Here is a 13,060-nt window from a genome sequence, read left to right on the forward strand (position 1 = left end):
GAAGAGTGAGGGATCACTTCTTAGAATTTGATAAGGACTTTGGTGGGCCGCCAGCCAGTCAGAAATAAGATTTATTACTTTGAAGTTTGCCGCTGCCCAATCATCAAAGAATAGCGGCTCTTTGAGAAGGGAAAGCAAATCCTTTGAATCCACAAAGCTCCTATGGTGTGTTTGTTGGTCTGGATAAAAGAACTGATTATTAGGGGGGATGGGAAGGGAGGAGATAAAGGCGGGACAATTAATGAAGTAATCACTATGTGGGAAATGTATATACACAAATAATTGGATTTTCTTGATCAAAGACCCCCATGCCGCCTGGAGACCCCAGTATTGGATGCATAAGTCATCTGATCCCCCCCTTTTGTAATTAAGGATTTGTATCAGAGCCTTAAGTGACAATGTGACATTGTTATCTCTAGAGAAATCGCTTAGTGCGTTGCTGTTTGATAACTTTAAGCAATGAGGGATGATGGGTAGATAAAAATGACTCAACATAAAAGAAACAAAGTTTATCCCGTTTGTTTAAATCCTGTAACTCCTCTATGTATCTTTTTAGCGCTGAAGAGTTGTCTAAGTGCCCGCAGTTTCAGTAAAGTTTTGTAAATAATAAATACAAAACTGCACTGATATATACATTTTTGTGGGGTCACTCGCTTTTAGAATGGGTGTTTTTTTATGTAATGGTGAACATGCAAATTTGCATTTCATTTTTCCTAGCGCTTAAGTGTTACATCTCGAATGGGGAGCTAAATCTTTAATGATGCCTTTGATCTAAAAACTGTTTACTTCCTCCTTCTATAGTCTCCATTAGAGCCATTCAACTGTAAATCAGGTCTTAAAATGAAAATCATACAGCTTTAAGAGCAAGCTTGTTTTATCTTCTTCCAGTTTTTTTTTAACCAATTTCTGTCTGGATTGAGCCAAAACAGTTTGGTCGACTTTTAGAATATATGCAATTTATAATGATATTCAAATATTAGAGTGAAAAGAGAGATATATTTGATATGTTTACAGCTCCCCGATATATTTTTAAGGCTAAAACTGTAATGTTCTTAAAATACAATTCGCATGAGGGTACCGAGTCTGTACAGGAAACATAAGATCCGAACGAAACTCAAGCTGTTGTATAATTGTGATGATTGATATATGGTAATGAAGCTTTGATAGCATATAAGACCTCTTGTAAAAGGTGTGGAAGTGCCTGATAGCGTTTGATGGCTCTGTTAAGCTTCCAAAAGTTCAGCCAACGCAAAAGGCTGTAGAAGGAGGAGTTTCTCTCTTCAAGAAAGTGGAAACAATTTCCAACTCCCCGCCTGCTGCTCCGCCTTAAGCAGCTTCTAGACCTCCTCCAGCTGGACAACTGAATCCCAGCGACCCTCGAGGCACTTCCAAACACAGAAAAACATCATTTTAAAACACGAAACTACGACTAGGAACCTTGACGTAGCTCACGAATGAAATGCATTGGTTCAGGCCAATTAAAGAGCATCAACATCTAAATTGCTGATCTATAGACAGGGGAAATGGTTTTGTGGGTTAATGATCTTTTTTGGTTAAATAATACAAATCTAAAATTAAAAGTTTGCAAAGTAGTAACCCACGTCTGACCACCCTTAAGTAAGTTCAATTGTATTCACATTACGAGCTGAGTCTTTTAAATACCTACAGAGATCCTTTCTGGCTTTCCTGTTGAAACAATCGGTGTCCTCTCAAATACTTCGGAGAGTTGTAGATTTTGAATTAGATCGGTTCCTTTGAAGGGATTAGCGTGCCAAGTCCTCTCTCACGGCTGCACACAGAAGACATGGTGAGAGTAGAGATTCCTGCTGCGCCACGCGGCAACTCCCATCTCCTAGTACTAACAACAAATGCGCCGAACTTCACATATTAATTTTGTTTTCATCTCTGAAACAGATGCATCTAATTCATTGTCGGCAAGAAAAAAAACCCAATCTAACAACTATTTATGTAAAACACCAAGAATAGGCTTTAATGGAACAAAAACCTTTTTTATATAGATCCTCAAAAGTAGAAAGTCAGTACAGTATTTAAAACTTTACAAAGTGACACAATGGTATACATGTTTGTACAAAATTAAAGAGGAGCATTCCATTTAATACTCCTGGGTCTTTTTCAGTTTGATCTACCTTCAGTTTTCAAAAGTCAGCATTTTAAACAACTGATTTTTTTTAATGCAGCATGCGCAGTTGAGGAGGACTCACACAATAGAGCACAATTTGTCTAACACAAATTAGTATTGCAATTTTACTTTAGTATAGTAGTTGATTAAAACAACTGTCAAGCTGAAATTATTACAGTTAAACAGCTTTGTATGTGAAATGCAAAAATAGAGTACTTATATGTCCAAATGCATAGAGGCTTTCTGGTAACAAAATGTTTAAAAAAATCCTTCTTCAACTTGGGACTATTTGTTTTTAGGTCTGTACACAAGAACCTGTTGAAAGTCTCCAGTCAGCTTAATGTGATTTTACAATTGTTGGAAGAGAAGCAAAACAGAAATTGATGTTCTTAAGCACCACAGTGGCAATTCTAATTTCAATCAAAAATAATGCTTTAATACTGTCTTTTAATGTTTATGTAAGAGTTAAGGTGCAAACATTTCCAACATTTATTTCATGTAATAATTTTCATTGAACAAGCTATGTGTTTCAGAAGGCAAAAGAAAAGGTTTTTAATTTTATTATACAAAACCTAATGTGTAGCAGTCAGGAAGACAGCAATTAAAAAGTAGAGCTTCTCTAACACTCATTTCAGTTCCACAAATTCTATAAACAACACTGCAAAATAACACTTCCAAATACATAACACTAAAAAAACTAAAAGAAAAATAACAGTTAAAAACTAAAAAATGCCTTGAGGCACTGTTAATCAGTTTGTGTTTGCTGCTACTTTGCAGTCAGCTTCACTACAGATACAGTAAGAAAATATGTATGGAAAATCATGTACAGAAAAATGACTAAAGAGCTACATCCAATAAATGTTTTTAGGAATAAACCTTTTCTCCTTTGTGAGGAAGACAGAGAGCAAAGGAGTGCTACACAAACAGTACAAACATTCTAATTACAATGACACAAACTGCAATTTTGCTGATTAACAAGAAAAGGCTTTAAATTATCTAAAATATTCAAATACTTTTCAGTTACTGAAGATGACACTGCTTTCTGCTTCTTTGTTACCAAAGTACGATCTTGTTATTCTCCATCCTCACTCACACAAGTTTAGAAAGTAGTCCATAAAGGAAAAATATTTGCAACAGTTTCACTTAACTTCCAAAATATTGGTCATGAAGAAAATAATGTCAAAACTATCTTTACCTATTATTTATGGATATTGTTGTTGCCTATTTATTATCATTTTTGATCAGTTTTAAAATCTTTCATTTTTGCTTTTTTCGATGTGAATATGGCAAAAAATGTAGAACATAATCATATTGACATTTGTGAAAGACAAATCAAAATACAGAGGGGACTTCATTTGGATCATAAAGCTACCTTAAAACCTTAAATATTGACATTATAAATGAAGTTGAATGACAGAAACTTTGAAATAATTAATTAAGAACAAGAAGAATCAGTGTGTCCATCTTCCGAAGGTCCTGAACAAGAATGGGGCACCATTTATGTCTTTCTTGGCTGGTAGACCACAGGATCAAAAAAGGCAACCTGCAATAATAAAGAGGATAGCACAGATAAGTACAGCTCAGACAGATATGATAACTACAGATGGCAAAGCTATACACACTGACACTCTGCGCCCAGGATAGAATCATATGGTGTTTCTCATAGACTCCTCTGTAACAGCAGGTTGGTCAGTTCAGCAGAGGAACGTTGAATTAACGTTTGTGTGTGGTGACTTATTGTTTTCAAAATCTTTGTGTAGTTTGCCCATATAGTTTTCAGAAAGCTGACAAGGCAGTGTAAACAAAAAGGTGAGGGAAATAAAGCATTAAGTGTTGAAACGTTAAAAATTAAGCCTTTGTTTCCCCCTTCAAATGAAGTCCTGGTGAAGCCACAAAATACACAAATGTCCATTGCACATTTTGATTAAAAAATAAGTGAAGTTCCTGAAAAGGTTGTAAAATGCACAAATACTACAAAAAAATTTAATGGGGAAAGCCAAAGTTTTGAAAATGGTGTAATTTAATCTCACGCAATAAACATATTTGAATAAAAAGTCAAAATCACTGGAACAACTGATCTGTATAACAGTATAAATAATACTGTGTTAATTATATATATATTGGAAATTCTAACAAAAATATTTATAACATTGTATGCAGCAAAACCTTCTGCCTCAGTCATTTATTTGTTTCAATGATTATACATAAGGCATTTATTTATACATAGTATGTTTTGTGTAATAAAATATCACTATATTATTAAAAATAATAGGGACAGATATGCAAAACAAGCCCACAATGTACTCAATTTAAACCACCTTTCAACAGAGATGATCTTGTATTTAAGTCTTGCTGAAACATGTGAAACGAGTGCCGTTTGTAAGGCTTTGTGGAGTGATCTAAAAACATTCACTTATTTAAAAATTCTGTTCCCTGGACTTTCCAAGCGAGAGCCTCTTCTTCTCATTCATTGTGCAGGTCCCACATCTGTCTTGCACTAGTTTCTGCTCAGTAAAAGGCGCTTGAGGCTACTGGGTACTTGAACTGTTATAATGGTGTCTAGTATGAGAACAACATCTGTGAATTTCCTCAGTGATCTACAACAAAGTATAACTCAGAGCAGTCATTCAGCAGACCTTTGAAGTTGCACTCCAGCAGAAAGCTGCCATTGTTCACAGCCCCCAACGTGGAAGAGCTTTAACTTTGGTCTCTCTAATTTTCAAGATTTTCTGTGCAACTCGATACCACGGTTTTTACCTTTGAGGCCTATCAGGCCTGCATATTTAAGATCCAAACCAAGCCACTGTGGTGTATGCCCTGGGGTCAAGTGAGGAGGGATAGGTCATTACACCTTAACCCAGTGCACAATGTGTGTGGTAGTTTAGCCTTTAAAGACTGGATTCTGTCTCGCCCTTAATAATTGCATGGGTCAAAGCCTGCCTGTTCACGTGAGATCAGAAAGAAATGAATAACTTCAGGGTTTAACTTCAGTTTTTATACATACGTGTTTACACATCAACATAAACTGGTTCTGTACCAATCTGTAACATGCCTTAACAGCTTTAAAACATCAGCATACGGCAAATATTGTCGAGAACTTTTTTTTTCTTCTTTTGTTTAATGATATAATCCCCAATTCTGAATCATTTGCCATTTTGTGTTATTTTTATTTTGAATCCCAAACTCCATGGTCATCTTTGGTGGGGCATATGTTAAATACATTTAAAAAAAAAAAAGAATTCCTTACATATGTATAGCGCTTTTCATCCCAAGCTTTTGAAATCTTCATAGCATTAATGGGAAAAAAATGCCAGCAGAATGCAGTGCCATTGTTGACGGCAAATATTCATACATACTTTTATTTTGAAGAATCTGACACTGAGAGGACCCCAGGGAAGGAATTATGCATTGCTGTGTACTTCTTATGTCACAGAAGCAACCCAGCCTCCTGTAACCTTTATGTCTCTGCAATGCTTCTGAGATGGTTAATGTGTCACAATACTATGGTTCTTTATTATTCATCTGAAAATGGTTTAAAGAACAGCAGTAATAAAGACGGTAAACATGCCCTTTATTTTAAAAGGAACTAAACATCTCCTTTCTTTTAGCTTTTAATATCTTTTCTGTTTGCTGTTGCTACTCATCTGGGACAAAAGATCCCTCTTGCCATATAATAGGTCTTTGGGTGGAACAAAGCTCTTGTCAAATCAAAGGCTTGTTCCCCAGCAGGATATCAAATAGATGCAGAAAAAGGGAACAACTCTGTACCACCAAACAGGACAGAGAGCACTGACTCGTAGGGCTGCTGTCTATTCAACACTGCTCTGTTCAAAATGGTCCTGCTTATTAACTTTGACTTTGTCCTGGGCTGGTTTTCAATACAAGCAAGGAAAGAAATATGTTAAAACAGAATGAAATGTTCTGTTATATAAATGCACATGAAATTCTTAGTCACCTGATATTTTTTTTTCTTGGCTATACTGACTTAAAGAATTGATGGGTTTCTGCTTTATTATGGCCAAGTGATAAGTTTTTAAACCAGTTATTTCTCATCTTTAGGTCTTCTGTTAGCAAATCAGTCATTGAGTGCAGTAGCATCATTGTCTTGCTGAATATTGATTGATTGGGGATTTACAAGATGAGCTACAGACCCCCGTTTGATGTTTTGTCTGAATTCCTTTTCATAATTTTACTTGCTCTTGCATATGAAAGACCACACTGTTTTTTTTAATGTAAATTAGTATATTGGCATTAAGTAAAGCTATTTGTATACCAGTACATCCTCAGGCCACAGAAATCCTACAACTTGAGGAACACTGTAAATACTGCAGACTGCAACACTCTAGGGTATGCGAATATGGCTTTAACAGCTAAACATAAGCTTATTAAGGTGAATTCTAGTCATATCATCAAAAATACCAGTATTTATATTTAAAAGGCTATGTCTAGCAATAATTTAAACTAATGTGTTTTAGATTTCTGGACCTCCCAACCCCCATATGTTGTCTCATGTTGAAAGCTGCTTTAAGGAAAAATATTTAACTAAAAGTGTGCTTTTTAATTCTTATTTTCATACTTACGGTTACACCTGCAGTGTATCATTAATTCATATAATGTCTGAAATGTGATTTATCATTTGCATCCCCCACCCCCTTCACACCCTGCTCACCGTTCTGCTATTTTTAAAGCAATGGGTGATATTTTAAATTGCCTCCTGGCAGTAGTAGAAAGACAGATTTCCTCGTTTTGCATCCTGACCTAAAACAAGACCTCACCACTTTTCACACTGTTACTACCCCAGCGTTTACTAAATGGCAGCTGGTCTCACCATCTGTGTTAAAAACACTGGGGCCAAACAAAACAGGTTACACCTTTAGCCATGCCAAGTCTTTAAACACCCCTTCGATCCTCAGCCTGCGAGGGGGCTAAACGGAATTTCACGCTCTGATTTTTGTCAAGCATGTTCAATTGCCAAGCGCAAAAAAAAACTTCTTCCATATGCTCGTCCTTCTTTATCGACTTTATCCTTCACCTAAATAATACCAGACCCTGTAACAAACACCGATTCGACCCCCGACAATAGATGCACCCCCATACAGGAACAAGCAGTGCAAGAGAGAACATTCCATTCATTATCTAGATGGTCTGATTTAAAAAAAAAAACATCTCAAGAAAGGTACTCTTTTAAAGTTTTCAGGCTTTTATCCTCTTTTGCTTCTACTTTGTGTTAATGCAAATTAAAGCAATTCAGTTATGTGAAGAAAGGCTTAGCCCACAACAAATTGCAGGTGTGAGGAAGCTGAAACAAAAGCCATCCTAACCCTAATGGCATCTCTTGTCATTAACTAGCCTTTGATGTTCACATTCGACTAAGTCTTTTATCTTTTCCAGTATCACAACCAACTTCTTTATTAATGTGGTCTTTGCTGAATATGTTTTTTTGCAGAGCACCTCCGATTCCTGACATCTGTTTGGCGTTTATGCTCGTCACTTTCATTAGCATCGATCATTAGCAAAGTAAGAACATCATAACACAAAGCTTGTGAAGTTATTAAAGTGCCGGTGAGTTTAAGCCAACTAAAAGGAGCAGCAACGGCTCAACATACAAGTATAATTAAAACAAATTAACAGGCAGATACTCTATCATTAAGTACTTTCATGCTACCTAAATTCATCAAAAGGAAATATCAGTGTTTAAGTTGTAGTTAAGTTATATAATTTATTTGAGCTTCTATATCTGAGAAATGTATTACTTTTAGAGTTGTATATTTATTTCTTTAGAAGGTTTAGAGAGTTAAGACAGTAGCATGATAGTATCTATTCAAAGTTGAATCTCCACTCAAGGTGCAGGTTTCTCTTTGTACTCTGAGAAAAAAAAAAGCTGGTTAACTGTTGTTTGTTACTTTAGTAAAAAATATGAAAACATCTGTAGAGGTGGGTAAATATTGTCAACCGTGTAGCCTGCGACAGCAACTCAGGGCTCCACACACCTTTCAGTGCGAAACTTTACCACACACATTTTAATTAAAATGTTCTGCTGGTTGCAAGTAGTTAAAATAAAAGGAATAACAATTTTGGTGAGTAATCGGCACCACATTAAAAACCATTCCTTTTGAGCCAGATGCAAATGCACTTTTAATGTGGAAATTTAAAGGAACCAGAATTTATTAAAGATGTATAAAAAACAGGTGGTTGCACTAATGCATCTCTGGTCTGCTCTCGGTTGTTTGCCCATGGTATTTACGGTACGGTTTGTTTTGCAGCTGCTCGTGCCTTGCAGCAAGAGTACCTTACAGTTTCCCACAGGTGTTTCCTGTAAGCCTTATATGACACCAGGGTCCTCACTCGCTTAGCTGTAGGTACTGAACCAAAACATTCCAGAACTATTGAGAAGTACCTGCTGGCGGTACAACATCCCAGCTCTGAATTCTTACCTAATGCACATAACGACATGCAGAGAAGTCCCCACCCTTCCACACACACTCTCTCCTTCATCCAGCACCTCTGAAAATTCCAGCACTGTTCACGTAGAGCATCAGATGGGGTTCCTACTTTGGCAGGGATACATATATATTCCCTAATACACCTTATGTCATTTACATCCGCTCTCCATCAATTCTGATGGGGTTTATTGAATTCTTTTTGCATGGTAAAAAGGGGCCAAAACCATCTAGGGAGTGTGATCACACTTAATAAATGCAGTGTACTTTTAAGATGCACTCCAGGGTGCTGAAGTGACCTATTTTACATTAGACTGTTCTTTACGGAGAAAAAAAATATCCTCAGTAAGGGAATAATGTACAAGGAATATTCTAATTACCACACTATCTGCAGAGGTAGGAATTTCTTTGACAGCTGAAAGAAAGATGCGTGTCTTTCAAGAAACAGCAGGCCAGCAGCTTCACCGAAATCTCAGAGTAACACGCAAAAGTACACACATTGTCTCATCTTTGAAGTCTTGACAAAAGGTTTCCTCTAACTTTATTATTGTCACAATTAACAAACATGCAGATGTGTTACTACCCTGTAGCATTTGGCATTCATTGAGATTACATCTCTTTTCCGTAAAAGGTGTTATTTCTCGACATTCAGAAGCGAAACATAAATCGAGCTCTCATTTTGTGCAAGCCCATGTTGTCACTACGGATGTCAAGTGTTGAAAACAGGGTGGTAAAAATTGACAAAGGTTGCACCACCTGTCTTCATTCAAGCTCTCGGTGTTTGTCCAAACCCGATGAGAGGTTCCATTACGAAACAAAATCGCTCTCAAGCATGTATAATGGTTCATTTAAATGCCTACTCAAGCCTCAACTGCACCAGGCATTGGTGAGATTTAATTATTATTCCCCACCCTGCAGAAAAGCTTCCCTTCACATTCTCAAAAAACTATGACGTAAAAGTCTATTCAATAAAGATGTTCAGGATTAGATCTCATATGTGACACATTTCCTCCCAGTTCAAATCACAGGCACACCGTCAACACCTCTTTCCTCTGCAAATGCTATAATATCATCTGTACATGTCATCTGTTTCAGATGGAGAGATGCTGCTGTAATATATAGCTCCAGACAGCCTAAGTTAAAAAAAAAACAGTAGATTTAATATTACAATAAACAAGAAACTTTTTAAATCAGTTTAAGAATCATTTAACTTGTCGGGTTGTATTGTTACAAGTGTCCAGAAAAAACATCCAATCTTAGCTACAATTGAAAACCTGGGTTTCCAGAGATACTGTAATTACTGTACGTGAACAAAATCTCTTGTTTTTTGAGCAACTGAGGCTGACTTAGTCCACAATCCCGCTGTCAAGATAAAACTCATGTTAGTCCCCTATGGATGTTTGAAAGGCTGGTTTCTCATTCTTATCATCACACTTCTTCTATTAAGATCAAAATCTCTTTTCTGCCCCTGGGGTGCCAATAAACTTCAGATGCAGTAAATGATATGCAAATTATTAAAAGCACAACAAATAAACTCACCACCCTGTTTTACTATTTTAATAACTGCTCTGCAATGATTCCAACTGAACCTCTACTATTTCACTAAACAAATCAGGAAAATGGTTTTGCAATACAGCCATTAATCACCAAGATAAATGACCATGTTCTCCTTTCTCTAATGAATATCCTTGCATGATTCACAGAATGCCAAACTGAAGTTATTCACTGACTTACATGATAGGCATGTTTGTGAATGTCTCTGAAAACAGAATGCATTTCTAAAGCCTTTTGTGAAAAAGTGATCATTTACATTTGCTCCCCTGCCAGATGATCTTGTGACTCAGTAAGCTGCTGTGGCACACATTTTAGCACAGACTGGTTTCAATCTAGTGTCACCAAGGTGACTGTCCTCTTGCTCACATATAAGACATTAAACGGTCTAGCTCTGAATTCTCTGTGAGGAGTTTCTGCATGAGAATAGTCCAACTTTTAACCCAAGACCTTCTCTGCTCAACCACAGACCAGACTCTACATAATCAGCAACAGAACCTTGTGTGTAGCACCACATCTGTGGAAATCATTGCCTACATTGATTAAACTGTTGATATTTACATAACCCCCTTTTTACTTTATTGAAGCATATACTTTAATTTAATTGTCTTTGCTTCTGTTGTCTAGCTGTAATCACTGTACTCTTCACGTTTCTTGAAAAGTACAGGTAACTTAAGTTGTTGTTGATCTCAGACCACCCCTTTACTTGTTTAGATAAAGGCCATTGGGGAAAATGTAAATTGGATCTGTTTTTGTTTTTTAACAGTCTTAAGACTTAAAATAGTGAGTTCACGTGACAGAGGTAGAGAACAAGATATGGCAAGACTTTCCTAACATAGTCAACTGTTCATTTTTACAGGGTGGTTTTCAAAATGCTCTGCACTGTATTCTTTCCATTAATGCCAGACATTTAAAGGTACACACCTTGCAAAAGATAGCTCAGAAATGGGGAAACAGAATGAAAACAAATGAATGCACACATTACCACTTAAAATACAATTTGGGAAACGTAGCTGAAGTTTATTTAAAGGTAACCTTTGAAAGTCCATTTATTGCTTCTGCAATCTTTGATTTAACATCATGTATAATTGCAGTATGATTTTCAGAACACAATTCGATTTTAAAGAAAGGAGTATATTCTACAAAAATGATATTAATATTGTCTCTGTAGCCATTGCTAGTAATGACGTTTTTGTAAAGCAATTAAAAACAAAATTAGATTGGTAATGTAGCAATTGAAAAATGAATTGCCATCTATAAGTGGATAGGATTTATCAGGGTGTTTTGCAAAGGGGTTTCAACAAGTTTAAAACAATACTAATTCTTAGCTACTGGTGAAATTATCTTTGAGTGATTAATATTTGTTATGATTTTAGGTTCACATTTTGTACATATTGGACACATTAAACACTACTGAATTTTTACAAAAATATTAACTTTTGCTTTTCTTTCCAGCACATAATTTTATTTTTTGTTTTCAACAAACACATATAATCAGACACATGAAGCAATTCCAACAGAAATACGACTGCATATCCCAATGAAAAAGGAAAATCTTGAAAAAATATTTATGTTTTATAAAAAAAATACAAGTTGAGGCAAGAAGGAACTGGTCAGAATATAGTATACCAAAGGATTGTCATACTCTATATTCAAGAGGGATCAGGTCATAGCACAGCATAAAGGGTTACCATAATGTATATGCAAGATGAATCTGGTCAAAATATACTAAAAAAGGGATACTGTACTGCTTATTCAAAAGATAAGATCACTTTATTATATACAATTTCTTGTATTAGGAATTGGTCTTTTTGCAGACCCCAGCTTGCTCTCCATGAGACACACAGACAGGGAGAGAAGCTTGGGGTCAGAGCGCAGGGTCAGCCATTTATAAGGCACTCCTGGAGCAGTTGGGGTTAAGGGCCTTGCTCAGGGGCCTAACAGAGTAGGATTCCTCTGCCACCCGGGAGATTTGAACCGGCAACCTTCCAGCCACAAACAGAGATCCTTAGCCACAGAGCCAGCGCACCATCCTAAAAGAGTGACTCCCCTTCAGGGAATCGAACCCTGGTCTCCCACCTGACAGGTGGGGATGCTTACCACTATACTAACGAGAAAGACAGGGATCTGGTCATAAAATAGTATTAAGGGTTGCTATACTGTATACTTTCAAAGCTAGTCCTTGTAAAGTGTATTTCATTTTCTGTGACTTGAACATTTCCATGACTCCTCTCAGCCACTGTGTGTGGGAAAGCAGCTTAGCCACCTCCTTACACTTCAACAGTGAGCACCACCGGGCTGACTAGGAGGTGCAAGAAACTATATTGAAGTCCTCCGGGATCACACTAAAGAGGGATGTAAGCGGGTTTAGCTTCTGAAGGGAAACATTGCCAAACTGGAAAATGTTGCAAAAACCAGCCTAGGACCTGACCAGCCAATATGGATAAGATTAGCAGACATCAGTCTGCGTCTATTGCCCATTAGGTCTAAACAAAAAGATTAATTGTTACAAATGAATTAGCCCCGATCCTCTTGCTTATTCCCCGAGATAAAAGGATACATCATACCTGCACCTCTTGATCTTTCCTGAGAGACCTTTTTTCATGTGTGTCTTGTGGCATTTTCTATACTTTATACATTTCTATGCAAAAACCCATAGACATTCTTAAAGACTTCCAAAAAATGTGTTTAACATTAAACCCATTGAATACTTCTTTGCATTACCTTTAGAATACATTGTTCCTACAGGTAACTAAACACTGGAAACCAAAATACGTGACCTAGTCTCCCTATCTATACATTCATTCAGTGCATTAAGAACAAGATTACACTTTCTTTTCTATACACTATTGTGTATCATTCACAGGCTTTCAAAAATGTTTTGTCAGGTGTCAAAAACCAGACAATGGCTTAACACAGAGCCATAACT

The 13,060-nt window shown here is 36.6% G+C and overlaps 1 protein-coding gene across 1 annotated transcript in view; it reads right to left on the bottom strand.

The window, feature by feature from the left end:
• Positions 1 to 1,963: 1,963 nt before the first annotated feature.
• The window catches only part of myo3b (myosin IIIB), a 122,859-nt gene continuing 111,762 nt past the window's right edge, over positions 1,964 to 13,060 (bottom strand). Inside the window, exon 37 of the mRNA XM_088929993.1 lies at positions 1,964 to 3,683. The gene's annotated coding sequence lies outside the window, so the exon portion shown is untranslated. The remainder of the gene's footprint in view (positions 3,684 to 13,060) is intronic.

Source organism: Atractosteus spatula, chromosome 13 (assembly GCF_055471065.1).
Source record: "Atractosteus spatula isolate fAtrSpa1 chromosome 13, fAtrSpa1.hap1, whole genome shotgun sequence".
Taxonomy (NCBI): domain Eukaryota; kingdom Metazoa; phylum Chordata; class Actinopteri; order Semionotiformes; family Lepisosteidae; genus Atractosteus; species Atractosteus spatula.